This window comes from Danio rerio, chromosome 16 (assembly GCF_052040795.2).
Source record: "Danio rerio strain M-AB ecotype USA chromosome 16, GRCz13ab, whole genome shotgun sequence".
NCBI classification, from domain to species: Eukaryota; Metazoa; Chordata; class Actinopteri; order Cypriniformes; family Danionidae; genus Danio; species Danio rerio.
Window position 1 is genome coordinate 39,414,037 of NC_141036.1, and position 18,544 is coordinate 39,432,580.

The 18,544-nt window shown below is 37.1% G+C and overlaps 1 long non-coding RNA gene across 1 annotated transcript; it reads right to left on the bottom strand.

Annotated features, from left to right (window-relative positions):
- Positions 1-12,116: 12,116 nt before the first annotated feature.
- On the bottom strand, positions 12,117-14,546 carry LOC141378244 (uncharacterized). The gene is made up of 3 exons (XR_015511699.1): positions 14,456-14,546; positions 14,094-14,245; positions 12,117-13,803 (listed from the first exon to the last, which is right to left on the bottom strand). It is a non-coding gene; the product is annotated as an uncharacterized LOC141378244 (long non-coding RNA).
- Between the last annotated feature and the right edge of the window lie 3,998 nt (positions 14,547-18,544).

An 18,544-nucleotide genomic window follows, 5' to 3' on the forward strand; every position in this document is an offset into this window, starting at 1 on the left:
TGTGTACAGAATGTCACTGTTCTCTGGGTATCAACGTAACTACAGAATGTGTACAACACAAGGCAAATATTGAAGCTTCACATTCTAGTTATTTGTTCCCTGAAAATCTAATCCACAACCTTGACACTGTTGGCACAATGTTATGCTGTTTGAGATTTTACTTTAAAAAGTTTAACAGATCATAATTCTGACATCCTAATTATCCAGTTAGAACAGAATGCATAATGTGTGACCTTCTATTTCCATACCATATTTAAATGCAAACTTAAACTGTAAGCCTTACATAAACATAAATTACCCAGTACTATAATAAAGTTTTGGAGAAAGAGTGTCTTGCAATACTGAGGGCAGAATATTCAAACTCTCCAATACCTTACAATAGCCTTCATTTCTCATTTCAGCCAAAAAAAAACAGGTTTTCGAGCTGACAAGGAGACAGAAGAAAATGACTTCAGTTCCAATCAAGGTTTGAGTGCAGGGTTAAGATTTAATTTTGACATACTTACACTTACCAATTCTGTACTACATGTTTCCAGTGAAAAAGTAAATAAATAAATGTCTTTAAACAAAAAAAGTATACACTATATTTGTTTCCATTAGTTTATAGTATGCCATTTAAAATGTAATATTCTTAAATATGAGAAAATACTACTTAATATCTATATATAAACTTACAATATTGTATACATATTTTTTATTGCAAACTCTCTTCCTCTTTTTATTGCTCAACTCTGAGGTGGTTAACCCATGTGATTAAATATAATAAAAACATATGTATAACGACATGTGATGAACCACACTTTACTGTGTAAGCACTGTAACAAATAAATACAACTGTTTATGGCATAAATAGTCTTTCTATGTGTTGTTGTCCAGCTATATTGTACTCCATTTAAACAAATTAGATGATATAAAATAAAATGATTACTTCTGTTTATCATACTGACCAAAACCACCCCGACAAGCATCGTGTATGATAATCCAATACAACTTTTATGAGCTATTAATGCTGATAAATCATTTTTAAAGCTTTGTGAAGCAAGGCCCTTTATCCCAGCACTTCAGGTCAATTTCTGCTTTATGAGTTGTGCAGAGAACACAGCTGTAACCCACAAAGCATTATTTCACAGTTATGGGGTTGTTTGAATACAAGCAGGGTCTATTATGCTTTAATCAATAGAGAGCAAAGACTGTATAATTTGCCATTTGTTCTGTTGTCCAGCACCATTTTATTCCATATGAATTGACCTTTTTTATAGACTGTCTTGGCTCACGCCCAGAGCGTTTAGGAAGTTCAGCATGATCATTATGCTGTTGGAAAGCACTCGTTTTAGTCCATGTACATCTCTGCTGATCTATCCTTTTAACATTAGATATCTGCTTCATTTCTTGATAACAAAGCTGCCCTTGGTGTTGCTTCAAGTAAGATTACAGTATTTCAGTTTAATGTGTTTTTCAAAATGTAAAGAGTTTATAGTTATACTTTTCAGCTCCTATTTTTTTTCTGAAGGCCTCCTGTGATAGGTTTGCATTCATCATAGGTCAAAAACACTTTTATTTTCTCAAAAAAAAAAAAAAAAAAATAGCATTGTTTATCCCCCTCCCACACCCCCTATTGCAGGGATCCAGTCTTCTCTATTCTGATTGTTCAGGTGATGCAGTCAATTGAGATCGGTGGTCTATTATTTACAGCACATGTTGTCAATAGCATCTGACTGCAGACTTGCAGATGCAGGCTCAAACATGCACTCTCAGACACATGCTTAACTCAACAGAGCACGTGACATGACTGTGAAGGTTAGGGAAGAGCAGAGTAGTCATTTCTGAAAGCGTACATCGGATTGTTATATATGACCATGAAAAGCAAAACCAGTCACAAGTGTCAGTTTTCTTAAATTGAGACCTATCATTCAAAAAGCTGCAATCTAGATATAATCTAATAAAATAATCTAATATTCATTCATTCATTCATTCATTCATTCATTCATTTTCTTTTCAGGTTAGTCCCTTTATTAATCTGGGGTCGCCACAGCGGAATGAACTGCCAACTTATCCAGCATATGTTTTACGCAGCGGATGCACTTCCAGCTGCAACCCATCACTGGGAAACACCCATATACTCTCATTCAAACACACTCATACACTACAGACAATTTTAGCTTACCCAATTAAACTGTACTGCATGTCTTTGGACTTGTGGGGGAAACCGGAGCACTCTGCGAAACCCCACACGAACGCAGGGGAAACCATGCAAACCACACAGAAATGCCAACTGACCCAGCCAAGGCTTGAACCAACGACCTTCTTGCTGTGAGGCGACAGCTCTACCTACTGCGCCACCACGTCACCTAATCTAATATATTTACAGTAAAAGAAAATACAATATAATAATAAACATGAACTGTACTTAATGTAAGAGCCATAATTTGATTTAATATAATTTATTAATAGTGCTCTGATTCATGTTTACACATTTATATGCTTAGTTGTGTACATTTGTTAATTTTCACCTCAACTCCTTTGTTTGTCCTTTGTAATGGTTTGCATCTCCCTTATTGGACTATTTAAGTTTTATTAAACATCTTTAAATGGAAGGAAACCTGAGGTAATTTATTGCCCGACTGACTTTACAATTCTGAACGTACACTTAATATTTAAAAGATTTCTGCAATAAAAAATAAATAAAAATATTGACCCATACAATGCACTGAATTCCAGACCAAAAAAAAAAAAACATTTTGACAAACAATTAAATATGTATGTATGTATATATAAGTTCCTTAATTAGATTTAATTGCATTTGCTGAAAAGATTGTCAAAAATACATTTACCACTACTTTGATTGTTATACTTTTTATCTGTGCAATTTTATATTCTTGCATTAAGGAATTTTAATTAATTTATACCTGGGCTGTCTTGTTTAATTACAGTATATCATTTGTTTTATTTAAATATAATTTCTATAATAACAATGGCTTTATTCAACTACACAAACTATGCAAAACTAAATCACTTTCAATGTTTTTATGCAGCGTTACTTTTACAGTAAAAACCCTAAAAAGAAACTGAAATAAAATCAAAGCATATAGCAAACTAAAGTTTGATTCCAAATTGAATTGTGAATCAAATTATGAGCCACCAAAAGATTTATATCCCCAATATCAACCCCTATGCTTCAGCTCCAGAGGCTGGATGTACTCACAACTTGTTTTACAGTTGGTTCTTTGATTTGATTTTTAAAACTTTGCAGAACTGTTTTATTTATGATGGCTACACTAAATATAATGCAATATTGAAGAAAAAAAATAATTGTGAGTCATATCTACTTCTAATGTCTTTTCAGAATGTGTTAATTGATTGTACTATATTATCACATAAGCACTCAATAACATAAACACGATCTACATCTTCAGGTCTTCTGAAAATGCCCCTATATCTGTTCGATTCTCTGATTAAAAAGTAATTTACAAGTGAAAAATGTAAACATAAAGCCATGTCAGCTGGAAACAGCCCTAAGCAATTCTACATGATGAAATGCCTCACTAAAGTTCACATTCATTTGCAGATAATGGCGCTTGTATAGTTGTAAGTTAAAGGTGGGCCAGACGTTATTTACAAAGAATTACACTGTCTGACAGAGCAACTGACAGAGCAATAAAAGAAATATCATCAACCCCATCTGTATTGATGACCTTCTATCACTGTGATGCATAAAAACTGTTTCAAATGCATTGAGCAAAGTGAAATGAGGCAATATTGCTGGACATTGATCATATGTGCATTTGACTCTATTCTAAATTCATGACAGTTTGAGTGCAAGATGAATCATTTTTCAGAGAGAAAATTGTAAAAGCCAACCCATCAAAAGTTTTTCTATTTTCTCAAAGTTTGGACATTAATGACAGGTGGATACTTTTTGAAGTTCTGTCTGTGGTAAAGATGATACAAGCTCTCACGTAAATATATATTTTAAATATTAAAGGGTGAGTTCAGGCTTCTTATTTACTCTCCCTTGTGTGGTTTTTGACACCATGAGTTTCTTCTATTAAACACAAAAGAAGATATTTTGAAGAATGTTGGTTGATAAAAAACCATCAACTTTCACAGCAGGAAAAATAAATATGGAAGAAGTTGATGGGTTCCAGCAGCAGGCATTTTTTAAAATATCTTATTTTGTGTTCAACAGAAGTAAGAAACTCAAAACAGGTTTTAAACAAGTAAAGAGTGAGCAAATGATGACAGCAGTTTTAGTTTTAGGAAAACTATTCCTTTAAAATGTGAACAATATTTAGCAAACAGGGTCCTTCAGATTTCAATTTTAGCCAGAAAAATGGCTTGCGCACCGGTTAAAAAGCAAACATGCAGTAGTAAGATTTAGTAATGGGGTTAATAATGGGGTTGAGAGTGCATTAAGTGCATTAATGCTTTTCTATCAAGTGCTTACAGAGGAGCTTTTAGATTGTATTATGCAGTCATAATTATCCAGGACAAAAACAAGTTCATATGTTCTGTTTTCTATGAAATACAAATTGCTCGGGGTTATTGAAGGGATAGTTCACCCAAAAATAATATTTAGTCATAATTTACTCACCCTCAAGTAGGTACAAATCTTAATAGTTTTTTTTTTTTTTTTTTTTTTTTTTTTGAAAGATGTTTTAGGTGAAAATAATACAAATAGGTTTGGAACAAATGGAAGGAGAGTAAATATGTTTTGGGTGAACTATACCTTTAAGCAAATTGTGTCGATCAATATGTGATTATTTTAATACATCCTTTTGAAAAACTGGAGTATTGTTTTTGCTATTGGCAAAAACATGTAATCAATATGACATTTAGAAGGATACAAAAATACATAACAGTAAAGGTCAGTGTTGTTTTTTAAAAGTCACTTAAATGTTCATCAAGGCTCCATTAATATACAAATAGAATATGTGCTGTATATATATGGCCATATAAGATTTTTTATATCAATACCAATACAGATTTTATCAAAAATCTTTCTGACGTTTCTGATACCAATTTTGGTGAATTGCAAGCAGTAAAGTGCTACCTTTTGTTTGTGCATAACATCAGTCTTACAGATTAATGACTAGATCTGATTTTCAACCCTCCAACATTTTAAGAAGTTAATTCTAAAATTAATTTAAATAAATTAAATAGAGGCACAAGTTAGGCTAATAGTATACTATAGCTAATTTATGTTATAATATTTAAAATATAAATAGAAAATATTACTTTAAATCGTATAATCATTATATGATTTAAAGTAAGATTTTCTATCTATTTTTAAATATTATTAAATAAATTAGCTATTGTATATAATATTAGCTAGTAACTTTAATGTTATATAGTTTGGTATATTACCAAACCTTTGGCCCATTAAAATAAAAATACAATCACATTTTTATAGCACAGTGGAGTATAATGCCGAATACAGTAGTCAAGCAGAATCAGCTTTTGCTCCATTTGCTCACTGATGTTAAAATGTTTAATTTCCATTAGCTTTTTGGAGCCTATATAAAACCAACAAACAAAAAAATAACATTTAATTACAGTCTCTAAACCGTCCCCGTCATTCTTCCTCTTTTGTCTGATGGGATGGTGGGTCGAATCAGAAGTTACCATGGGCCAACTTTAGCCCACAGGCCCTAGTTTGGTCATATCTGCTCTAGTGGAAAGGAGAAAGTTTATTAGGAAATGAAATAAAACACAGACATCTCACCTTAAACTGCCTATTGTGCCAAACACTCTGCCTAAAATTTGTCCCATTTTGCTTCTTTATCATTCGGTTGGGAAGGAAATTTTAAAACCAGAACTTTATTTTTGTGAAAGATGTAATCATAGACCCAATTTTTTGGGGTAAAATGTTGTTTTAAACTTATTGACAGATATATTTATTTTTTAACTATCCACATTTTTAAGTTGATGTAATTATCAATATTTTTATGTTGTAAAAACCTAATAAAATTATTCTGGCAACGTATAGGTTTAAATCCAATTAGCAACTTAGGAATTTTAAGTAACAACAATTATGTGGTAAAATTATGTGGTAACAGATCTCTTGAGTTATTTTAAGAGTGCATTTGCATTTTGACATTTTTTTTTGAAAAAATTACTGTAAAATAGCAACTTAACCTCCATTTAATATGCTTTATATATAAATACAATCACCTTTTCCCCCCAAAATGTTATAAATCTGAAATGATGTCTCGTCTTTGACCCATATACATATATTAAATCTAATGACATCTATGAACATTTTCACAGCCTCGAAGCTTTTCATCAGGGATGCACTTTATTTGCATCGCCCATTCTTTCACACACAAAAAGAAGCATTTTTGCATTTACAGCGAAAGCCTCACTTGATAAACAGAGCGGCATCTCTCATACAGATAAGCTGAGGAGAAACAGATGGTGCAGACCTGCGCCTCATACAGCGAGCCATCGCTCTATAACAGGTTGTAGAGATTCACAGGGTGGAGGAAAGATAAAGAAACGGAGGACTGGAGCTCATCCATGTGTCCACTGCACCTGGCTATCTGCCTTTGAGCTATGTGTACTCTATCCTGAGCGCTGAGCTGGAACAACAGGCCGCTCAAGCACCTCCAGAGATCCCTGCACGTACAAACCAAAGCAGATAAGGGGGCACGTTTGGACGGCCATAGGATCTGTCGACCAGGAACGTCCAAAAGCAGGCCATCTGGCTGAGGTTTCTAATACCCACTTTACAAGGCGCCACCGTGTAGAAAGAGCACATGCACATTGTTGCCAGATTGCAAAGATTGAGTAAAATGCAAGATAGAAAATATATAATTTTAACCGTAAAAAAAGCTCAGATTGGGGATTTTAACTCTATATGGTACTCCTGACAATTGCAAACATAAAAGCTCATAACAATGCACTATTTAATTTATGCATGGTTGCCAGATTGCAAAGATTGAGTAAAACACTAGATAGATCATTTATAATTTTAACGTAAATTCAGATTGGGGAATTTTAACTTTATGTTAATACTGTTACAAAAAGTATAAAAATGTTTATAACTGACAACTGTGAACATGAAAGCTAATAGTAATGCTTGTAATGCATTGTCTATATAATATACTGTATTTTACACATGGTTGCCAGATTGCAACAACAAAGTAAAACACCAGATCAGAAATGTTTAATAAAAAAAAGGCTTAGATTGGGAGATTTTAACTGTTTATGGTACAACTGACAACTGCAAACATGAAAGCTCATAGTATAACACATGCTTGTAATATATTGTCTATTTAATATATTGTATGCTTGGTTGCCAGATTGCAAAGATCGAGTAAAACACCAGAAAAAAATGTATATACATGCCTGTAATATATTGTCTATTTAAAATATTGAAGGCTGTAATATTCATTCATTAATTCATTCATTTATTTTCAACCGATATTCCGGGGCCGGGTTATGGGGGCAGCAGTCTTAGGAGAGAACCCCAGACTTCCCTCTCCCTAGACACTTTCTCCTCCAGCTCCTCCGGGGGGATTCTAAAGCTTTCCCAGGTCAGCCGAGAGACATAGTCCCTCCAGCATGTCCTGGGTCTTCCCCAAGGCCTTTTCTCAGTGGGACATGCCTGGAACACCTCCCTACGTAGGCGTCCAGGAGGCATCTGAAACAGATGGCTGAGCCACCTGACTTTTCTCGAGGTAGAGGAACAGTAGCTCTACTCCGAGCTCTTCCCAGGTGACAGAGCTCCTCACCCTATCTACAAGGGTGGGCCCTGCCACCCTGCAAAGGGTCACTTTTATCCAATATCTTGTCCTTGCGGTCATGACCCAAAGCTCGTGACCATAGGTGAGAGCAAGAAAATTAGATTGAGTGGTAAATCGAGAACTTTGCCTTTCGGCTCAGCTCCTGCTTTACCACAACGGACCGATACATCAACTGCATTACTGCTGCACAAATACACCTACTAATCTCATGTTCCATCCTTCCCTCAGTTGTGAACAAACCCCAACATACTTGAACTCCTCAACCTGTGGTGAAGGAAATTTTTTTCAATGGAGCACTGTTACGTGGGTCTGTGTTATTTAATTAATCTATTTATTTATTGCCGGTTTGTGCTTGCGATCGAGTTCTAGGAGGAGTGTTTCACCTGGCTTATCCAGGATTGGATGATGCCTGAGACGTCACTGGGGATTTCCACTATATAAGGCTGACAGCAATGGCGTCTCTGTCTCTCACTCTATCTTGCAGTCTCTCGCTCTCCCTCAGCTCGGTGGTGGCTTGCGCTTAGGCGGTCTGGCTGGCAGTGTTTCGCAAGCCAGGCAATCATTCATCCAGATGCCGCTCCATTTAGTGTTTTGTTCATGTTAATCTTTTGATTCTTATTTCTTAATGTGTTAACTAGTTTGTTTATTTTGATACTTTGTTTTGTAGCAGGTAGGGGTTTATTTTTCATAGTCACATTCTGTTATTTATTTAGTTTAGTGAAGGTAAGCAGTAGCTCGGAAGACTCATCTATTTTTATTCCTTTCACGGGAGTTTAGGTAAGATCTGTCCATTTAAAACAGTATAGTCAGAGACCTGTTTCTACCTGTTTCAGAGACCTGTTCCTTAGCTGCCCTACCTGTTGACTTGATTTTTGTTAATGTTTTGTCTCTTTTGAAAACTTATGATTTATGGAAAATTAAACGTATTGACGGAACATCAATTTAACCATTCAAACATCTGTGTCTTCCATATGTTCGGCCCAAACCTTGATTGTTGTTGTTATTCGAGCCAGTTTTGAGTTTGGGCCATAACAAGCACCATGGCCTTGGACTTGGAGGTGCTGATTCTCATTCCAGCCTTGTCACACTGACATATTGCCAGCAATGCGAACCAAACTCCTACCCTGTTGATATAGGGAGGAGATGGCCCTCAACAGAGCGCCTCTGACCCCATACTCCTAGAGCACCCTCCACAGAATGCCACAAGGGACATGGTCAATTGCCTTCTCCAAGTGCACAAAACATATGAATTGGTTGGGCATACTCCCATGAACCCTTGAGGACCCTGGTGAGGGTATAGAGCTGGTCCAGTGTACCATGGCCTGGACGAAAACAGCATTGTTTCTCCAGGATCCTAGGTTCAATCATCGGCTGGATCCTCCTCTTCAGTATCCTGGCATAGACTTTCCCAGAGAGGCTGAGGAGTGTGATACCCTATAGTTGGAGCACACCCTCCAGTCTCCCTTCTTAAAAATGGGAACCACCACCCCAGTTCCTCAGTCAAGAGGTACCGTACCCTACTGTCCCCTACCTTTCTGCGATATTGTAGAGACGTTTCAGCCAAGACAGCCCCACAATATCCAGATACCTAAGACACACAGGGTGAATCTCATCCACCCCTGCTGCTTTGCCGCTGCAGAGTTTGCAAACTACCTCGGTGACCTCAGTTTGAGTGATGGGTAAGTCCACCCCTGCATCCCCAGTCTCTGCTTCGTTAATAAAAGACATGTCAATGGGGTTGGGGAGATCCTCAAAGTATTCCTTCCACCGTCCGCCAACATCCCCAGTCGAGGTTAACAGCTCCCCATTTCCGCTGTAAACACTGTCGATTTGGAGCTGCTTTATCCTCCTGAGGTGCTGGACGGTTTGCCAAAGTCTCTTTGGGGCCGACCGACAGTCTTCCTCCATGGTCTTCCCAAACTCTTCCCAGATCCGAGTTTTTGCTTCTGCAACCTCCCGGGTTGCAGCACGCTTGGCCTGTCGGTACCCATCAGCTGCCTTGAGAGTCCTGCAAGGATTCCTTCTTTAGCTTGATAGCATCCCTTACTTCAGGTGTCCACTACTGCCTCGACAGGCCCCACAGACCTTACGTCCACAGCTTCTCACAGCCGTGTCAGCAAAGGAGTTGGGGAATATGGACCACTCAGTCATAATATCTCCAGCCTCACTCGGCATCTAGTCAAAGCTCTTTAAGAGGTGAGAGTTGAAAATCCCTCTGACTTGAGGTTCAGCCATATGTTCCCAGAGGACCATCACAATAAGTTTGCGCCTGCCAGATCTGTCCAACTTTCCCCCCTGCCACCGGTTCCAACTCACCACCAGGTGGTGGTCAGTTGAGAGCTTTGCCCCTCTGCTTTATATTTGTGTGGAAACCGTGATACACCATTAAAAATATCCTCATGCTGCCGATTGTTCAAAGTGCTTATTTAAAACTTACTGAATCAACACAATGCTTAAGGTTTTTGGGGGACAACTTAATTGTTTTATGTTCAATCCATTTACATTAACTTAATCAATTTGTGTTGGGACAACATGAAGGAATTGTGTGGAATTACATAAGAATTAATGATTGAGTAGCAATAGTAATTGAACCTAACAGAACAACAATTCATCTTTGAACCACATTAATAAGTTATTTAAAATTATTTTAAAAAGTAAATAAAATATTAATGTTTCTATTTATTTTTTTTATTATTTATAGTTGTACAATAAATGCAACATTGGTGATGAGAAGGTAGTTTTTTTAAACAATTTTTGAAACTAACCCAATCTCAAATGTTTGACTGGTACTGTGTTCTCTATCCTGAGCGCTGAGCTGGAACAATAGACCGCTCAAGCACCTCCAGAGATCCCTACATGCACAAACCAAAGCAGATAAAGGGGTACGTTTGGATGACCATAATATCTGTCAACCAGGATCGTCCTGAAGCAGGCCATCTGGCTGAGGTTTCTCCTATCCACTTTACAAGGCATCGAACCGCAGCGCCAAGAAGGTTCCACCTGCTCTACACAGCAACGGAAAGAGATAACAGCTGAATGGCAAATATTTGTAGATAGGTGTGTGAAATATACATAGCAAACCTACAATTTACATAGAAAACAGTGCAGAGAAGAGAGCACTGGCACTCACAACTGTGCGTTTAACAATAACAACATGAAAACAGAGACAGGATAAGGATGGAGGAGATTGAATGTCTAAAGTCTGACCTCTACAAGGACAGGCGATTAGCATCAGCAAAATGTCTGAAGAACCTCAAAGAGTGGCAAAATCACAAGGGTACTGGAATGCTGAAGGATCCTTTTGGGAAAAATAAATGAGTGAACGTTTTTCACTGTGAATTTTGATTAGATGTATTTAAATGTATTCAATCAGCGACTGAATAGTGAAGGGTTAACTGAATGAATGTATTTGTAAATATGCATTAAAATAATAATAATAATAATAATAATAATAATAATAATAATAATAATAATAATAATAATAATAATTTTGCTGCTTGTTTATTTAAAATGAGCTGAAATGACACAATTCTTTTTTGGGACAATTTAATTGTTTTACGTTCATTCTACTTAAATTTAAGTTAACTTAATTAAGTTAACTTGGGACAACATAAATAATTGTGTGTAACCGTGTTTTTTTTTCATTGCTTGTTATGTATAATTGAATAATGTCATTTATTTGGTTTAAAAATAGTCGTTCTTGTTTGTGACTTTCATGTTTTAAGTCCACATAACATTACACAATAAATAAAATAAAATAAAATAATAATATACAAATATATAAAAACTAACAGCTGTAAGTTCCAGAATTTTACCGTTAAAATATGGTAGCAATATTTAAAAAATGCATAGTAAACTACCATATTTGACATAATGTTAGTCACTTATCTAACAGATGAAGTACTAACATCTGCATTGTACCTTTCAAACATGCGGATGGGAAAGCCATATGGTGAACCAAAGCTCATCACAAACAGCTTTACAACAAGCTGGAAAACACAGTAGTACAAGGTGTTTAGTGTCATTCACACAACTACTAAATACCATAACGGTAGCACACAAAGCTAAAGTAATGAAAGAAATGGTAGCATTTTACTTGAAGGGGGTGTTTATAAGACTGTCATAAAAGCTTTATAATGAAGGAGATTTTATGTAATTATAATTTGCTCGGTTATGTAATTTTTAATGCAAAGGTGATATTGAGATGTCTTTGTTATGACAGCTTGACATTACTAAGACTACTTGTTATAAATCTGCCATAAACATGATTGTCTTGAGTCTATTATATTATTAATATTAATTGTGACATGCATGTTTTTCTAATAACTTTTTTACTGGAACAAAATTAATTAATCATTGAAATACAAGTTCAATTCAATTCAATTCAGCTTTATTTGTATAGCGCTTTTACAATGTAGATTGTGTCAAAGCAGCTTCACATAAATGGTCATAGTAACTGGAACAGTGTGGTTCAGGTTTTAGTGTTTAAGTTCAGTTTAGTTCAGTTCAGCTCAGTTCAGTGTGATTTAATCATTACTGAGAGTTCAAACACTGAAGAGCAAATTCATCGATGCGTAGCTCTACCAATCCTGAACCATGCGAGGCAGTGGCGACAGCGGAGAGGGAAAAAAAACTTCACCTGATGGGAGTGAAGAAAAAAAACCTTGAGAGAACCAGACTCAGTTGGGCACGACCATTTTAATTTCTCCGCTGGCCAAAAGTCTTGTGCAGAGCTTCAGTCGCCGTGGTGGAGGCTGGAAGATGGCCTCAGCGAAGACTCGTCTGTCCCTGGAGCGTCGCTGGAATCAGACTCATGTTCTCCACTCCCCATGACCATCAGCGCAGCAGCAGCTCAGGATATGGCCTGGTCCCGGATTTGTAATCCTTGGGATCATCTCGTCGCTGGTCTTGAATCCAATCAGTGACTCCGCATAATCTGAGGACCTCGGGATGAGTATCCCCAGGTGAAAATAGAGAATAAAGAGAATAATTAGCGTAGCTGCTGTTCATAGTGTATATAAGCAAGATGCAGAAGCCTGTGTGGAACCTGCTAGGTGATGCATTGAGTGTATGCTTTACTAAACAGATAGGTCTTTAATCTAGTTTTGAACTGGAAGAGTGTGTCTGAGCCTCGGACGTTATCAGGAAGGCTATTCCAGAGTGTAGGAGCCATGAAAGAGAAGGCTCGACCTCCTTTACTTGATTTTGCTATTCTAGGTACTACCAGAAGCCCTGAGTTTTGAGATCTTAAAGAGCGAGTTGGATTGTAGCAAGACAGAAGGTTGGTTAGATAAACAGGAGCTAGATTATTTAGAGCTTTATAGGTGAGAAGTAATATTTTAAATTCAATACGAAACTTATCAGGCAGCCAGTGTAAGGAGGATAAAATTGGGGTGATATGATCATATTTTCTAGACCTGGTCAGAACTCTGGCTGCTGCATTTTGTACTAATTGAAGTTTGTTAATAGAGGATGCTCTATTAACATGACCTTGCTCAAGTCTGTTGAAAAGGTCATGCAATTATTTGATATTTAAGTTCGGATCTGTATTTATTGTACGTTCACTTTTCAAAGAAATATTAAAAAAACAGAGGGAAATATAGTAGAATGCTTAAACGGGATGGTGATGGGCAACCGTTTGAGGAAAGTAATTGCAACAAACCAATTGAGTTAAAAAACTAAACTATAAGAGTACTGTGAACTTACTCCATTTAAGATGAAGTAATGAGGAATTTAACTCATTACCTTCAACACTGAGTTCAAGACTCTTTTCAAATGAGTAGAACTAACCTTCAGTAAATTTTGAGTTTACTGCACTCATTTCATTTGACAGGGTTGACTATTGGGTTTAACAGTGTACTACTACTACTTAGTAGGCTTTGCTATGCGGTTAAAAATAATGTTGTCTTATTATTTCCTCAAGTAATAATACCAGCTGGCTTTAAGAATAATGGAACTTACTTTTGTTTTTCTTCCCCCATTTCTGGTGCCCCCCTGGACGTACGGTGCCCTTGGCATTTGCTTATACTGCCTATTCCACGGGCCAGCCCTGGTACCACTGTAAGTAAAAGTAAAATACTCCCAGATTTTCACTGTAGCATGCATTTGTTTGTTGTTAATTCATTCATTCATTCATTCATTCATTCATTCATTCATTCATTCATTCATTCATACATTCATTTTATTTTTGGCTTAATCCCTTTATTAATCTGGGATCGCCACAGCGGAATGAATCACCAACTTATCCAGCACGTTTTATGCAGCGGATGCCCTTCCAGCTGCAACCCACCACTGGGAAACATCCACACACATTTAATCACACACCTACACTACGGAAACTTTGCTTACCCAATTCAACTAGAGCACCCGGAGGAAACCCACGCAAACACAGGGAGAACATGCAAACTCCATACAGAAATGCCAAATGACCCAGCCGAGGCTCGAACCAGCGACTTTCTTGCTGTGAGGCGATCGTGCTACCCACTGCACCACTGCGTCGCCTGTTGTTAAATCAAGTCCTTTATTTACAGTGCATAGTTCATACTTTACATGGTGCTAATTTAGTCAGATTTTAAAAAAAAACTCTTGTCCTAAATATACTATTTAGCTTTTATCATATCTAACCTTCTCTTTTATAGTCAGAACATCAGGGTATTTTGGCATATTTCTAAAAATACAGCAAAAGCAACAAAGGAATATGTTGTAAACACCTGAGCGACTGTCATACTTATGAAAAATGCAGTAAGCAGCACTGCTTCTTCCAGCCATCGTGACTCCTCAGGACTGTAGTTCAGTATATGCTCTATGACAGAGGAGGTCTTGTCCTCTAATTAATCTGGCATGTCTTTAAGCTCCAACACTGGATCACTTTGCAGGCCTGTTGAATAATTCACATCTCCTCCACGAGTTACTGTATGTCACAGGAGAAAGCCTGCGGTATCACATCTACCGCAGGAAATGGAGGGAATACAAAAAAAAAGAGGGATTGAAAGACTTGGGTAGAGACCAGGTATAAAAATAGGCATGACTGGGATAGAAAGACTGATAAGAAGCTACAGACAGAGAAACGGTCAGGAGGGAAGGATTGAAAAGCAGACAGAGCGAAGGTGGTCTAAAAGGGGCGAGAGAATCTAATGAATCAGCAGAGACTCTGAGTTCATCCCTGAAGAGCAGATCTTACAGACAAAGCAGAAGGATATGAAATGTCAGTGCGGTCGCAGTGTTTATATTCAACCTCCATTTAGGATGAACCCAAGAACAATCAGAGCCTTCACTTTTTTCTAAGATCATCCATAATTATGGACTACATGTCTGGTAATAGGTTTTCCACAGCAGCAACGTGTGCATACTCTGTAGCAAATGCCATGACTCTTTTATAAATGTTGTTTATTATAAATAGGAAACAACATACAGCTCTCCTAGTTATTATCACAAAATAATCCCAGACAGACCAAATAATAAAATAAAAAAACTATCAGGGAACAGGAGAAAATGAACAAATGGCTATCAATAGATCATTGCAATGTACATGTGCAGAAACATTTCTGTTTTTCAATTTCTGTTCTTGAAGTAGTTAAACGTTTGGCTTTGATATTAAAAGGCTTTTAGAGACACACATTCATTCACTCGTTCATTCATTCATTTTCCTTCGACTTAGTCTTTTATTTATGAGAGGTCGCCACAGCAGAATGAACCACCTAGAGAAACCCATACTTAGGTAATTGTAATGTGAATAGCACGCTGACAAAGGAAGTGCAGATGTAAATGCAGGTTTATTTAACAGAGATGGTCAGGCAAGAAATGGTCAAAACAAGGGCAAACGAGTATATGCAGATAATCGAGAGATGTAGACAAATAATAGGAGAGTGGTCAAAAGGCAGGCAGCAGACAAGAATAAACAGTAAAAAAAAAACAAAGCGAGGGTCAAGACCGGTAAGGCAAGGCAGGGAAAACGCATTGTAATGTTCATAAACAGTATAACAAGACTCAGCACAGAAGTATGTGTGTGAGTGCTCTCTTTATAGTCCATGTAATCAGTTATAAGCAGCTTCTGTGTGTCTGTGTGTGAGTGTGTGTCATCACCAGGTCTCGAGAGCAGTGCATGACTGGAACTTGTAGTCCAAAATGGCAGATTTGTAGTTTGTTAGCGAACTGTGTGTTTACCAGCGATCTGCCAGGATTAGATCGCTGGTTATAGTAGTTCACACATTTATTTACGTCAGTGGTTCTGAGACTAAATGTTGTTTAGGAAATAATATCTAGAGAGCTAAGTTTGTAAAATAACAGAAAATGTACTGGGAGCTTATAACCAGGTTTCTGTACCATAATTTAAAACCCCAAAGACAATATGTCACTTCAAACTACTAAAAATATCAATAAAAAATCAAATTCTTTTCAAACTTTTTAACATCAAAAGCTTTCGGAGGAATTATCAAGATCCCACAATGCAATCCAAAAGACTACGTGAAGAAAAAAAAAAGATGAATCACAAAATACAGAAAACTGTTTTGCAGTGTGTGCTTCAGTTTACATTTCTGTGAAACTGCAAAAATGGACTTTAACATATGCATGACTGCAGTCTCTAGGTAACATAAACCCTATGCGTTATGACGCCAACAACTCTTGTTCCTTTTCAGATATTTATAAGGACATTTTTTTTTTCAGGAATAAATGATTCTTTTATTTTGCATGACATAAAATGGCACCAAATAATCAAAGTCACATATGTGAGTGTGCACACCAAGGCACAAAATCGCAGGTGTAAACGCCTCTTTAAAGCAAAAAAAAAAAAAAACTGATTCATTTTTTAGTTTGACATGTCACGTTAAAGGCTGGACAATCAGTGATAACTCAAGGCTCATTCTGAAAACGTACCTCTATATACATTTCTGGAGAGCTCTAAACACATCCCAGGAGCTATGTTTTTTTTTTTTTCGTAAATCCACCAGAGCCCGCTGTGTACACTTTTTGAGATCTCAAATTTCTCTTGTGAGTGCAATTCATGCCTGCTCTTCTCACCAGAGGCTGCTGTCGACTAACTGACTTACCAGCTGAAACCCCTACCCACCCCCTTTCCTAAAGTTTTAAAAAGCAATCCATAAAAAGAAAAGCCCTCGCCTGATTTTTACCACATTTTAGGATTTTACCAAATTCTCACCCTGCTATTTACTTGTTTATTTTAATGGCTTCTGTTTTTGTTTTACCCGCTTTCTAAAATCGTTCTTCACTTGACTTGAACCCTGTCGTCGTGGTCAACTCCTCTCTGTGTCCCAAGTTCATTAAAGTGCGTGGCGAGTGACTGGACAAACTCTTAAGAGCAAGAAAGCTGTCCATACAGATGTAAGGGGTCAGCTGGTAAGCACAAAAAGGAACAGCATCATATGACCCTGTAGCGTTCATTTTAAAGATGAAATGCAGCCATACATACTTCTGGCTACATAATTCGCAACCTCCAGAATTGTATATAGGGCTATGTTTTCAGAATGAGCCTATGTTGTATGATAGTGGCAGGTTTATTTAAAAAATAACAGTAAAACACTATTTTGTGGTTTTCAGGCGCAAAATGGAATTGCAGGAATTGCAGATCAAACAGGATTCAATGGTGAATTTCATTTCACTTAATTTTTGGTTAGGGCTTGTAAGTTTTCCAATCAAACCTTTGGCTAGGTTCTTATGTGCTATAGGGGATGAGGTTAAACACAAGTGGAAAAGCCTGCGCAATAAATTCACAAGAAAAAAGTGTATGGGTTTGCCGAATGTCAGAAGCCTAAAGTTGTCTCAGCACCGATAGCTTAATGGGTGGCGATATATAGTGCAATTTTGGGTCCTGACTTGCAAACATTTCCCAAACCAATCCTCCTCTCACTTTCTGAGACTATATTTACTTCACTTTCTGTCAATATACTGTAACATCATAATAATAAGCAAAGTTGTCTAAAAAAAATCTTTCAAAAAAAACAAAAACAAAAAAAAACAGCACCACATTTTGTTTTCCTGTTTGTTATTAAACACCATCTAATGTCAGGGAGTGACTTTGCAACTTCCCATGGCCCACCACCAGTGAAAACTGATAGGGTACAAACATCGAAAAACATCTGTAAAAATACTGGTCATCATACCAGTGTGCACAAGCCTTCATTTACCATCTATTGATATCAATCCAGACTCATTCTAATGATGTACCCCTATATACATTTCTGGAGAGCGTCAAATACGTCCCAGGAGCTACCTTTTTTTTTTTTGCTTTTTTTTTCTGTTTCCATGAATCTGCCAGTCTGCTGTGTATGCTTTTCGAGATCTCAAATTTCTCTTACAAGAGCCATTTACTCCTGCTCTTCCACCTTAAATCAACCAGAGGCTGCTGTCATCTGACTGAATGACTAACTGACCAAGCGACTGATTTACCTCCCACCCCCTTGCATAAACCCAACCAACAGTGTTTTGAAAATCAATCCAGAAAAAGAAAAGCCTTTGTGGCAGCCTGATTTTTACCACATTTTCAGATTTGACCACATTCTCAACCTCTTTCTGGAAACCTTCTTCACCAGACTTGAACCCTGTCGTCACAGTCAACTCCGCTCTGCGTTTAGCTGGTAAGCACGAAAAGAAACAGCGTCACACCGTCCTGTATCGTTCATTTTAAAGACAAAATGCAGCCATACATAATAGCTTTGACTACAAAAATTTGCGATCTCCAGAAGTGTATATAGGGGGACATTTTCACAATGAACCTTTGTTGATTGATATGGTCTGAAAGCTACACAAATGCACAAACGGTGAAATAAACAACCAAGCAAACA